At 40.0% G+C, this 11,589-nt stretch overlaps 1 long non-coding RNA gene across 1 annotated transcript in view; it reads right to left on the bottom strand.

The window, feature by feature from the left end:
- Window positions 1-8,061, bottom strand: part of LOC146007092 (uncharacterized) — a 19,325-nt gene extending 11,264 nt beyond the window's left edge. Inside the window, exon 1 of the long non-coding RNA XR_014444234.1 lies at window positions 7,909-8,061. This is a non-coding gene — a long non-coding RNA (uncharacterized LOC146007092). The remainder of the gene's footprint in view (window positions 1-7,908) is intronic.
- Between the last annotated feature and the right edge of the window lie 3,528 nt (window positions 8,062-11,589).

Genomic DNA, 11,589 nt, shown 5'->3' with positions numbered 1-11,589 from the left:
TTTATGGGGGTGTCTCACATACAAGTACCTCAAAGTCACATCAGAACTGAACTGGTCCCTAAAAAAATCAGTGTTTGAAATTTTCTTGAAAATTTGAGAATTTGCTATTCATATTGTAAGCCTCCTAGTGTCCCAAAAAATTAAAAGGAAGTTGAAATAATGATGTCAACATAAAGTAGACATATGGTCTATGTTAGTTATTCACTATTTTGAGTGGTAAGATTATTTGTCTCACAAGCAGAAAATTTAACATTTTGCAAATCGCTAAATTTTCCATTTTTTCACGATATTTTGGTATTTTTCACAAAAAAACACAGACTGTATCGACCCAAATTTACCACTAATTTGAAGTACAAGGTGTCACGAAAAAACAATCTCAAAACCACTGGGATAAGTAAAAGCAAAAAAAAGTTATCCCCACTTAAGTGAGACATGTCAGATTTGAAAAAAATGGCTCTGTCAGGAACGCAAAAACTAGCTCTGTCAGGAAGGGGTTAACAAACTGTTGCTTTGTGCATGTGGACATTTACAGTTACAGTTACATGCTCCTTGCCAGGGGTTTCATGCTTGTTGCCAGTGGTTTCATGCTCATTGCCACAGGGGGATTAAAAGCTTGTTGCCAGGGGAGTTGCATGCTCCTTGCCATGAGGGAATAAATGCACAATGCAAGAGGGACTTACATGCTCATTGCCCAGGGGGAGTTACATGCTTGTTGCCTTCGCTTGTTGCCCAGGGGGAGTTAAATGCCATTGCCATGGGGTAATAACTTGCTTGTTTCCCATGGGTGCCTACAGCAGTGTTACATGCTCATTGCTGGGGGTGCAAACCGCACACCAGTACTCCCAAAATCCTCTCTGCACTCCTCTGTTAGACGCTAGAGGTGCATATATAATCACCCATAGTCTGTATGCCGCATGACAAATGGATTAGATAGATATTTTTTTTTTATTATTATTATTTTTTTTAAATTGATTGGCCAATATATAGCTGAGTGTGTACCTTCCAATATATCAATAGGAAATAACCACTGGACAAGGCACAATTTCTGTCATTTTACAGTATACAGTATGTGTTAATGTATTCAGCAAGCAGAGCATGCTCTAATGCTTAGTCCTGAATTTTGCAAGCAATAGAAAAAGGACTAAGCAATAAGTTATTATTACTATAAATTTAAAAGGTGAAAAAAAGCAAAAGACAGGAACAAAAACTTACAAGAATCATTCTGTAAAAATTGAGACTGAGTACCCGGAAATCCTGGACATTAGGGAACTGTCAACTGCTCCTTAGCTTTCTTCATATCACCTCACTCTCCCCTGATGTATTCTCAAGAAAACCTTTCCTTCCAACTCCTTATTGCTCACTGTAGACTAATCCTCCATATAACATGGGAATTAATCCTGCTTTGTATTAACACCAGGTCCTGTACAGTCTCTAATGTAGAAATAATGGATTCTATATTTAACAGAACCCTCCTCCGAGATATAACGCTTGAATGAAGGGGATTAATGGCCCTTTTAGTGGATGCTGAGCCAGCTGATCCTAACACTTTACCTGTAGGCTGCAGGATCACCGCTATCAAATGCTTTGAATTATGGCCAGGGTATACAATGTAAAACCTACAATATTAGTGTGCATTAGGATGTGATACATTTGCAGGTCTTTTGGTTAAAATATCTGTACAAATCTAAATTATAATGTTCTAACTTAAAACCGTCTTCTTCTCCCAGCTGTGTGCTAAATAATAGTGCAAAAAAGTGACTGGAGTCCATTGTGCACTACAGAACCGTGTCTCTATACTCCCTTTAGACCAAAACCCTGGAATACTTCTTTAAACCTTTTATTTACACTATTTAAATATATATAAATTGATAGTAAAATCTTTGTATTGTGTTATTTTATTTAGCAGTCTGCCTATCTTTTAGCTCTTTAGATATATTTTTAGCCAATATACAATGATGTATAATGTTTGTAGCACACCCCGTGTCATTGATTGATTGATTGATTGATTGATTAAGAAGGTATAAAAACCCACATTTGGGTTGCTTCACTATACCTTTGAAAAAGCTGCTAGGGGTTAGCAGTGAACGTGTTAGTGCCCATCATTTCACACTCTTATTGTTGGAGTATCGCAAAACAATAATACCAAAATTGGACTTTGTCTTCCACAACCAGGATATTGTGGTCACTAGCACTCCCTCCACAAGTGGATAACAGCCAGCTCTTTTGCTCAAGCGCCCAACAAAACCACGCCACACATCTGGAGATTGCAGTCAGCTGGTTATTACCACACTCCTACTAAGAACTGGATATTGTGGCCACCAGCACCTTCTTCGCAAGTGGATAACAGACAGCTCTTTGCCTAAGAGCTAACCACGCTACACATCTGGAGACTGCAGCTAGCTGGTCATCACCACGCCCCGGGAAAGAACTGCTAATATATCATTTTCATTCCCTATATGGCATTTAAGGAACTATGTCCCACAGGTATAATAGGAACAGACAAACATATGTGAATTAATACCAATGCTTTAATCAGTGCTTAAGTTGTTATTATTATTATTATTAATAATAAAAATATTATTGTGAAAACAATCCAATCTCTTTTTTTTATGTTTTTTTAGCGCTGCTCTGCAACTTGTTTATTCGTTTCTTTGGTTAGAACACTGGTCCTGACCGGCAATTAACTAGATTTATCCAGCAAGCCGGGCAATAGTGACGCATGAATTAAATACAAAAAAATAGCACTTTAAGCCCTTCCCTGGCCACACTGCAGTCCAGCGTACAGCAGCATGTTCTGGGTTAAAAGTAGCTGCTGTAGCTTATGCTGCTAGGTTATAGGGGTCCTACTTGGCCCCTCCATCAGACCTGGGCCCAGTTAAGTAGTATCCCCTCCCCCCTTCTGCTGCCACAACTGCATAAAGTGTAGCTATTTCAGTTTAAATGTGCAACATTGTAAAGTTGCTTATTTCAAACACAAATTGGGAATTTGAATTTATGTTTAAACCAAATGGAATCAGCCACCATACAATGTCAAATGATTTGGAATATTTTGGTTAAAGGCCTCTGCTGGCGTATATTAATATATTAATCAATTGCTGAGGTTCATAGCAATATTTAAGGAGGTAAGCTTGGAGGTATGTAGCCATCCCACTATACTAAGCACTTGTGAGAATAGACACAGGAAGGAGCACACCGACTCTCCTGCATACTCAGAAGAATAGTGCAAAGGCCCTGGTAGGCCAGAATCACCAGGCACCACATGTCTGGCAATGGCTGTACTCATGCCCCTGTTGTCTGTATTATTTTCTTGCACTAACTGTAGCGAATGTGCTGTGATGAATGGAAATAATGAATTACAGACTGAGATCGCTCTGTTTTCTTGGTGGAGTTGTGTGTTGTATTCAAAATGGAACATAAAAAAGTCCTAATGTATGTGTTTAAGTGCACCGAAAATTTCAAGTGCCTATTCAAATGACATTGACAGAGAAAGGAGCATCTGGGAATGAGCCCAACACTGAAGCTAGCATGTAACTTTTGCTGAAGGCACAAAATGGTATATTATACATTTTCTATTTTTAAATGATTTTTTTTTAAACAGATAAATATATTTTTGATAATGTTGATGTGCTTGCCTTAACTGCATCGTAAATAAATGTCATCAATTATTTTACTTGCTTTTTGAAGTGTACAAACATAATATTTAGATCAAGGGTGTATTTTTTTTGTTACATCATCTGCCTACATAGCATATATTTGGGGGCCAAGATACCAGCATCTGCATGATTGCAAAAGCTGGAAACATTGAAGACATTCCTAGCCAACTGTGGCTTAGATGTACAAGTGAGTACACTTGCATTATAATTGATATACAATACATAAAGATTACCTTTGCAAGGCAGGATTATTTCAGTTAACCTGCCTTACCTTTAACTTGACTGACCTTTAACCTAACTTACCTTTAACCTGCCTTACCGTGAACCTGCCTTACATGTAACCCCTTAACCTGCCAATCTGTATAAGGTGGACAGCAAATTATAAAACCAGTTAGGTCAGTCGCATTTGGAAGGACAGCAACAACATTGTAAATATCACTTGGGTTCTGGGAGACAGACGGCCAGTGGGTCAATGTCTGTGGGGTAAATTTACTAAAATGGGAGTTCTATTGAAGATGGGATGTGGGCCATAGCAACCAATCAGATTCCATCCATTATTTTCTAGACGGTTGCATCTTCAATGGATGGAGGAGGTTCCCACAGATGGAGGAGTTGTTCACATGAAACATCCACTCGTGGTCCGTTCGCTCGGCGTCTTACCGCATTCGGATGGTGTGAGCAATCCATACGGTAGGTGGGGCTAAGAACACTCGGTGGCCGTCCGAAAATACGCATCCGTCCGAGTCAACTAGAATAAGGTCCATAATAAAGGCAATCTCATTGTTTCCCATAGTTCCCCTAATTATTATTCATTTTTACCTAATTATAGTAAACTGAGATGTACAGATGTGTCCTTATACACTGTGACTTCAGTTGCAACAAATAGCCCCTCTTGGCACGCTAGGCTGCGGGAGACTTTTCAGCACTACACGTCTTATGAGGGGGTACAATGCTACGGCCACAGCTTTTACTCATTCCAAGTTCCATTGTGGTTTATCTGCAACTTTTTATGTGTTTAAAATTAATTCCAGTGCAGCTAAAGTTGCACCCTAGTCTCAGTACACAGTGGGGTTTATTTACTAAGATGGGAGTTCTATTGAAAATGGGATGTTGCCCATAGCAACCAATCAGAATCTACTTCTTGTTTATTTAGACCCTTCTAGAAAATAATAAAACCTGATTGGTTGGTATGGGCAAAATCCCATCTTAGTTAATAAACCCCCTGAGTGTTTTGACATGCAAATAATAGGCAAGCTCTATCTCTTTAGGGGATCTCACCATATGGCATATTGAGGCTAGGTGTATAAGGACACATCTGGGTATTAGGGATAATATATTTAAGAGGTGGCTCTGAAGTGGCGTTAGGCTGAGAGTTTTACATGTTGCAGCACATTTTTCAGAATACCCACTCACAAACCACTGATATAATGGAGGTATTTCCAAAGACTGTGAATTGAATGTCCACTTTGAAATGTATTTGATGAACAACTACACTTGTGCACATAGGAGTGATTTAAGGGATGGACGCAGTCCATTAGTAGCTGCAACGGCTTAGGTGGCACTGTGTGAGAGGATGTAGGATCAGTAATGCACTTGTGTGAAATGGCCCCTGTGCATGCGCTCTCCCACAAACATTGGAGAAGGTAAATCATCAGATTCACATAAATCTCTGAAACTGGCTCTTATGGCCTGATTCAGAGTTAGGAGCAAATTAAAAGAGGAAGTGATATGCCCTGATTTTGTAGAATGCACCCAACACTAAATAGCTGAGTGCGCGTGTAATGAACCATAAAATATATTAATTAATTCCCTTTTCCTTTCCTCTAGCAGGTAAGTGTATTAACTGTAGGAATGTCCATGGCAATGTTTCTTTCTTTTATATATCAGGTTATTTCATTTTACAAGTTAAAACATTAACAGGTATATGCAATACAGTAACAAAGATAGTTACAATTATGATGGACACAAAACACAGAACTATAATAAAATTTATTTACAGATATTCAACATAGATATCCTGTTACCATTTTCACATGACATCAAAATGACAATATTATCACTATTATATGCTAAAATACTACTTTATTATTGCGCAATATATATCCTGCTGCAGCTGTAAACTGTTACTTAGTCTCTCTATTTCTTAGGTAGTCCCTATCACCAAAGCAGCAATTTTTGTTTTGTAGATTGGAATCCCACACCGAGTAATGGGCTTATTGCATTTGTAATCCACAAGTGAAAGTGAATCAGGTAATAATTGCTGGCTTTCTCACAATGTAACAACGCTGTAACAATACTGTATATATCCTCTCTCCACTTTTCTTCATATCCTTTGCCTAAGCGTATAAGTCACTGTAGCATGCAGCCAGCTGTATAAAGTCTTTACACCTTATTGCTTAGTACAGTGACTATTTATCCATCAAATAATATTAGTCAGGGAAAACGACTTCGGTACTTGTTTCTTATCACGGCCACAATCGCGGGCATCGTGTGCCTTAACTTTAAGGCACGCGATGCCCGCGATTTCCTTTGAAAAAAACAGTACTCGGGTACATCGCGTCGGTCGTGTGCCTTAAGAAGGCACACGACGCGACCGACGCGATGCCCACGATTTCCCCATTGGCTTCAATGTTAAAATATTTTAACATTGAAGCCTATGCGCGCCCGACGCGATGCCCCCGATTTCTCCATAGGCTTCAATGTTAAAATATTTAACATTGAAGCCTATGCGATGGACCCGATTTGTCCATAGGCTTCAATGTTAAATTATTTTAACATTGAAACTGAGTCCATTTAACATAGTAAAAAATGGGAAAAGGCCGAATAAGGGCCATTTCTCATTGGCTATGGCCCCGTCATGTGTGTAAAAAATAATGGCCCCCATTGTGGCTGCCACCCCCACGATTTACGCGAACCCGAAGCGCGGCGAGCCCGCGAGGGGCGGCGGTGCGCGTCCTCCGACCTTTTCATTCCCCTACTATCCACGTCGGCATGGAGTTGAGAATAGATTAGTGTGGCGAGCGCAGCGAGCCACCGAGCCCGAAGCGTGGCGAGCGCAGCGAGCCCCGCGAGGGGACGCTGATACCTGTGAAGCCCGCAAGGGGACGCAGGGATCTGTGAAGGTATCAGCGTCCGCTCGCCACGCTTCGGACTCGGTGGCTCGCTGCGCTCACCACACTAATCTATTCTCAACTCCACGCCGACGTGGATAGTAGGGGAATGAAAAGGTCGGAGGACGCGCACCGCCGCCCCTCGCGGGCTCGCTGCGCTCGCCACGCTTCGGGTTCGCGTCAATCGTGGGGGTGGCGGCCACAATGGGGGGCCATTATTTTTTACACACATGACGGGGCCATACCCAATGAGAAATGGCCCATATTGGCCCTTTTACCATTTTTTACTATGTTAAATGGACTCAGTTTCAATGTTAAAAAAATTTAACATTGAAGCCTATGGACACGATGGACCCGATTTCTCCATAGGCTTCAATGTTAAAATAATTTAACATTGAAGCCTATGGACATGATGTACCTGATTTCTCCATAGGCTTTAATGTTAAATTATTTTAACATTGAAGCCTATGGAGAAATCAGGTACATCGCGTCGGTCGCGTCGTGTGCGTTTTGGTATGTACCCGACGCGACCGACACGATTTTTTCCGACACGACCACCACGATAGAAATCGTGGTGGCCGTGCTAGGAAACAAGTACCACGACTTCTTCTCCCCTTCTGATGAGGAAGCACATACATGTCTGCCTGTTGTACAGTTATCATCTGAGGTAAATGCAGTCTCTGTGTTAACCCTGCATTAGGGTGTTAGGGCCAGATTCTCTAAGCTTCAAAAGTGATAAAATGGAGAGTGATAAACAGCCAGCCAATCAGCTCCTGTCTGACATTTTTCAAACACAGTCTGTGACATGACAGGCAGGAGCTGATTGGCTGGCTGTTTATCACTCTCCATTTTATCACTTTTGAAGCTTAGAGAATCTGGCCCTTAGCATCTTTTAACCTTCCTTGGATAGTACATCTTTCAATATATACATTTGGGTGAGAGAAGAGCGTATTACAGCCTTTCTGAGGTAAGTTTCTTTTCTGTCTGTGGCTGTGCATACATATAGCTGACTTTAGTTCTATGAGGTAAAATGTCCTTTTCTGAGGTAAAATGTCTTTAAAATGTATATAGCTGTGTAGGTAATTATAAGAACACCTCTTTCGCGGGCTGGTACAGGTATGCATGTATTTCGGGGCTGGACTCACCACATCTCTCCTTTTATCATTTACTGTCCCAACAGGTGACAGCAATAACTTGAGAGGGAATCCCAACAACTGATGAGCCGTCTCCGCCTGCCCCCAGTAAGTATAAGCATCCTGCATGCTCCCTCTGTCTGCCACACTCTTGCTGCCTGGACCTCTCCACACCAACTGCCCTGTTCAACTGCTCACCCTCCTTCTCACACAGGTCATGTGACATGCTACAGACTTTCTGTGCAGCTGCCGAGGCTGCTGGGAATTATTCCCCACTGTAAACAAATTCACCATAGTTTGTTTTATCATGACACACAATACATTGTATAGTAGGTTATTACACTTGCACTTTGTACTGCTTCTACACACATATTACACGCATATAACTGTTTGAGTGCCACACAGGGAGCAGGTGAGTAGAAAAGTAGAAAAAAGATATACAGCGCTAGGGTTTGACTGAGTCACTAAATAATAAGTTAAACAGAAATATTTATTGCATGTAACAATATATTATAACAAAAACACAATAAAAATTAGAGAATTCTCTATTATTGTTATAATATATTGTTACATGCAATACATATTTCTGATTAACTTATTATTTAGTGACTCAGTCAAACTCTAGCGCTGTATATCTTTTTTCTACTTGTTTCTCTGCCTCAGGGAGCCACACACTCCCCTATACAGCAGCTTTAATTGTACTTGTGGTTCTCCATTTCTCCATATAAATAGTGGGTCTGATTTAGAGCAAATTAAACATGGAGACAAAACAGGAACAATTTGCTAATGGAATAAACTGTGTAACAATGGAAGGGGTACACATCCATTTGTTATTTTCCATTATTATTTAGCATGAATGCTATGGAATACAATTGACTGCTGTAGGGAAGGCCAACATTGGGTTAAACATTCATAGCTATCACCAATGGTGTCTTTGTGGTTGCCAATGCGCTATTACTCTCAGTGGTCTAATTGTAGGATGGTATAGGGCTAAGCTCTGTGTCCTGGTACATCAGATTTTCTCAATTGATGGCAAAACCATCGTCCATCGGTGGTAGACCATTGAAGGTTATTATCCATTTATGGTTAATGGACATCCTTAAAATGCTGCATACAAGGGCAATACTATAGTGAGTTCTGCCTGGAGGGGTATCCGTACCACGAGGCCATTCCAGAGCACGCATGTTTACAATAATGGTCATTTTACTTGACTGTTTGATAAAGTGATTATTTGTCATTTTCCCCCATACGCTATTCAAAATGGCAGATACATGTGAACACACCTTCTGCAGTATATATGTGCTTAGTGAAGAAAATGTTGGAATGTAAAATAAACCTGTCATATGTGATATGTGGTCAATACAATCAAAATAAAAAAAAAAAAACATGTATCTAGGGTTTACATATTTCCATGTTTGCATTTTCAGCATCTATTGCATTTTCTCACTAATTTGAATGAATAACCCTCCTATTTTCCTTTAAGCTTCTCATTCATCAGGACCAGTGTTCAATTATCAAACAGCAAGAGACGAATCTTGTTCACTGACGCCACCTCTTGTTGTCCCTATGGTGTCCTGTTCTAATGACACTAATTACCCTGTGCATAGGGATATGATGAGTGTCTCAGGAGAGGAGGGCAGCTGGCTGTACTGATTTTCAGTGAGAGCGGGTATGTTAAGAAGAATAGGGTATCAAATAGGAGAATATGAAAGGAGATTTAGAAAAATGAGAGAACATGAGAAAGGCAGAAGTTGAAAGTGGTTGAAAGAAATGAACAGAACAAAGAAGTAAAACAGACAGAAGAAGATAGGAAAAAGAGACGTGTTAGTGGGTAAGGAGAGACTGAGTTAAAGGTCACTTGACAGGAATGGAGAGTGAAAGCACATGGGACTAATAGAAAGATTTTGGAGGGGCTTCAAATAACAGTTCATATTTCTATGACAGAGACTGGTACAGATGGATGCAAGATGACAAGACAACAGACAGGAAGCAGAATGAAAGATGTTAGAATGAAAGTGATCAATTTTGAAAAACAATTCTGAAATCAGTATGAATGCACCTTGAATTGTAGAATTACCTTGGATGCATAAATTATGTGTTGTTTGTGTCAGCGTTAGTATGCCTACAACTATAATCTATTCCGAAATGTATTTTGTCTGTAAAAGAGACCTCCTGCAGGTAGAAAAGCAGTGAGAATTAATTCCATGGGACGCAAAAAACAATTAGTTTAAAATATTTTCTAGATCCAAATGGGGTGATTCTGAGTTGAATACAGTTAGCATAACTACTGCTTCTTTGGTTGAAGCTGCTGTGTGAATAATACTTACAGTATGTCACAGGAGATGCCTGAACAAAAAAAATAAATATGCCTCCTGTCAGCATGGCAGATCTAAGTCCTGCTCCTTAAGATGCAGGACCAAATCACCAACATGACCATTGGTTTCAATGATCCCAGCCATTGACCATCCAACTATGCCTAAGCTTACGCATAATGACCGCAGGAACGTTTATGCAGGGCCAGAAAATCTGTGTTGTATAAAGCAGTCCCTGTCCTCTGCAAGCCAACAAAATGGTGACAGCACCTTTGTAGAAAGGTCCCCATCGACATCCTGTTCTGCCCCACAAATGGCCGCAGCATGTCGATCATGCTGTGCCTTGTGGGTATTTTGAGCAACTATGGGGGTATTCAATCCCTTTTGAGCATGTTATTTTGTCTAGGTTTTTAATTTGTTCGACTGGAAATTCAGTTTTTCAGAGCTCGTCTATTCAGTCTGACTTTTTCTCGATTTTCGAGGTGAGCTCGCAAGATTTGTGATTTCGTTTTACTAGCTTGTTGAGATGACCAATGCTCAAATTGTCGACCATATTTGGATGAGATTTTTCAGGATATTCTCATTTGCCTATTCAATGTGGATTATTGTTCAGGTGCTCGACTGCTTCAAGGTAGTTTCTCTCCTTTTTTAACTCGCCTCTTTCATGAGTCGTAATAGGGTATTTTTGATTTACAGATCTGCCCCATAAGCATGCCCATTCCCAAACTTTTCTCAGCTCATATTTTTTATTTTTTGAATACTTTCATTCCACGGTTTACTTTACAAAAGTGATTAAAATGTTGTGTTATTGCAATGCATACTGTACTTCAGATTTCCAAAGTTTGTTGCTGGAGCATCTATTTCAGTAGCCTTTAATAAGCATGCTTGAGGATTACCTGATATTATGAAACAAAGGTTATGAACAGTGTAGTTGTTTAATAAATGGCAAAGTACATATGCAGCTCTAGAATAGCTTAAATTCCTTTTACCCCTTATATATTTCAATGCTGTTGTAATGGGGATATACTATTTAACTACTGTACTGAACAGCTCATATGGCCTTATGGCTTTAAATGGTGCATTTTCAAACTTTATTCTTTCCTTTGAAAATGTTGTCTTTCTAGATTTTTACTGCCTGTGTATTTTGTATACATTTTTTTAAGCTATGTATGAGGCAATGTGGATGGACCAATCACTTCACTTAGGTCCCTTGTATCCATGCAGGGTCAGATTATCCCATGATGCTTTGTTCGTTGTTGCCATATTTTTTTACTTCACCCACAACGCAATGGGTTTATAAAGTATCTGTTGAGGCGGGAAGGCGAGATCGACACGCCTACAGCTCACCTCATTGGTCAAACGTCGACAAGAGGAGTCACTG

This window comes from Crinia signifera, chromosome 6, assembly GCF_055691185.1.
Source record: "Crinia signifera chromosome 6, ASM5569118v1, whole genome shotgun sequence".
Taxonomy (NCBI): domain Eukaryota; kingdom Metazoa; phylum Chordata; class Amphibia; order Anura; family Myobatrachidae; genus Crinia; species Crinia signifera.
Note: the sequence above shows the minus strand (reverse complement) of the source record. Positions and strands in the feature narration are given on the sequence as shown.